Below are 2,732 nucleotides of genomic sequence, written 5' to 3' on the forward strand. Positions count from 1 at the left end.
ATGGAGAGGTCCGATGGAGAACACATGAGTTGGAAATAATTTTAATATTGCAGCACTTCCAAAACATTCATTTCTTCAAGAATTTTTAAATTTATCCATTAAACAAATAAATATGGAAAACAGCACATGATGTTTTATAGAAATCATGAAAATAGAAGATTGATAATTATAACAATAAGAATTAGTAATGCTATCATTTATTAGGTGCTTTTACGGGAACGATATCTCTGTTCAAAATATCTTGTAAGAATTAGCTCAGTTTTTTTCATTGCCACAGTTTCCTCTTCATTTCAGAGAGAAAGAATTTGAGGCCAGAAAGACCTTGTCAATTGCCCAAAATCAACATATCAGATAAGTGGTAGGATTGTGAGGTGGTCCCAAACCATTAACTATGAGCTTGTGCCCCAAATCTCTACACTATGTTGTTTTTCCTTGCCCTCTATAAAGCTTATCAGTAAGAAGATGAGAAGAGCCATGTAATTGTTTCATGCCTTGAAAGAGTTTGTGGCTTAGAGAATATTGATGCAGGGGGTATGAGTCTGGTTTCCTGCAAATTTTCTACTCTTATTTGTGTTCTAGATATTGGCATGTGGAGCTTAGATGTTATCATCTTTCCCATGTCTCTTAATCCATGAAACTATGAATATGCAGTTAAGACTCTTGGCAGGAAGGAATTGGGAGTCTTGCCTCTATCCTTTGAGTTCATAGTTATAGAAATATGTCTAGTGGTCTAGGGTGGTCCTGAGGACAGCCAGGAGAAGGGACAGGACATAGGAGAACCTAAGAGACAAAATTGGCTAGAAAAAAGCAAACAGTGGAAGTGGAGAGGGACCCTAAATTTTTGACATAATGAAGAACAAGAAGAACCACTGAAGAGCAGTTCTGGTTCTGGGATTTCTTGAGGCCTCTAAACTTGCTACCTTGGGATTGTTTAGGGATTTTTAAAAATGCACGTGAACTAAATGTGTGGTAATTTTAAGATGCTGCAGCAGTTGAGGCCTGGTGAATTTTCTATAGGATGTTTATGGCAGATATCTGTACTGGTTGCAGCAGTGGTGATAATAGATGCACTAGATCCCAGGTGGCAACCTTGTGTTACTGGATCAGCCTGTGATTCTCTGGGCCACCAGAGACTTGGCACTACCATACAGCACCGGCACCTCTCCTTGAATGAGCTGTCCAGATGCCTGTGGTGAAGGAGTTGAACCTCCCTTACAATGGTCTCTGAAGTATGTCATTGTGCATCCCTATTGAAAAAATAAATAAATAAAACAAAAATGCTTGTAATATATAAATTTATATTTATTTATAAATGATAAAGATTCTGCAGTACTGATGGATTATGAGCAATTGAAACGTATCCAAAATATAACTTTCCAGTGATGTCTAATAAAATACACAATATTATAAAGTGTCTCCCTATATTTCGATGGCTTCATAACTACCAATAGCTATATTGCAAGACTTTATCTATACTAAGGTGAAGATAAAAATCTATAGTGCAAGAAGGTCTAATTAAACTTTTTTTGCTTCAGACTGTTCCTGATGAAGAGCTTACACTGCACATAGCTGTTTCAGCTCTAGCATTTTCTTGCTATTCATTTGTGTTTGGATTATTATGATGAAATTTAACACATGCATTATTCATTGTAGGAATATTTTAAGGTAGCTTACCTTTTTGAGGAGGTAATGTAGTCAACAACAGACAACATTACCCACAAACACACTTAATAAGACACAAATGAGCTGTGACATCTAGCCTTCATTGGAAAGACAAGGAAAGGATGACTCCCACTTTCCACTCTTTCATTTTGAGAAATTTCTACTTTTTTTCTTAAGATTCCTGTGTATTACATGGCGTGTGAGACCTTTCCACATAAGGTTCAATGCAAGCAATTTATATATTGAGTATGGATAAGGTTAATTTTCTAATTAATTTCAAGATCAATCTGAATATAAATCTATGTTTTGTATGTACCAGATCAGCTTGCACAACACATTTTGTAGACTACTCCCTGTGCAAGTTCCCTAATCATTTACAAAACCGAAGCAAAGATATTTCACAGAAGGCATTTCCGTTGACAATTCACAGATCACTGGTTTAGACATTTGGGTAACAATTAGAATTACAGTAGGTTTTAGAAGGTTGAACGAGGCTGGATCACTTTTTAACTAAAAAGATCTTGAGTCTGCATTGAGATGATGAGGTTCAAGTAGATCATTGAAAAGTGGCAGGGATATTGAGGGAATGTAGGTTTTACAGGTGAAGGAAAAATGAGTCAAGCAATTACTGACAGAATATAAGTAAGGAAAGTCTAGAAAACATATTCATAAATTTAATTTTAGACTTAAAAATTTGCCTTGTTTGGATATACACATAGCAAAATCTTTAGGGCTGGTGTTTTGGAACAATCTCAGAACTAAAGACATTCATTTAGAAATTATTTTTATAAGAGTATTTTCTAAAGTCATGGAAATGCTTCATTGAGAGAGTAGTGAGGCTGTTAGGACTGCTTTGTTGCATAAGGAATATATTGGATGCCCCTGGGAAGTTTTTTTCATCTACTTTTTCTCTTTCTGGAAAGCTGTTGGAAGAAGAGGTTGTTGGAAGAAGATGAGGTTGCTGCAAGAAGATGATCAGATTTATCAGTCTTGTGAATAAAATGAAGGTTGTCAAAATTCCAGTGTTGGATATGGACACCCACAAAAATACCCTCTTTCACTGGAAGGGA

Source organism: Carlito syrichta, unplaced genomic scaffold, assembly GCF_000164805.1.
Source record: "Carlito syrichta isolate Samal-C Ts95f unplaced genomic scaffold, Tarsius_syrichta-2.0.1 Scaffold106271, whole genome shotgun sequence".
Taxonomy (NCBI): Eukaryota; Metazoa; Chordata; class Mammalia; order Primates; family Tarsiidae; genus Carlito; species Carlito syrichta.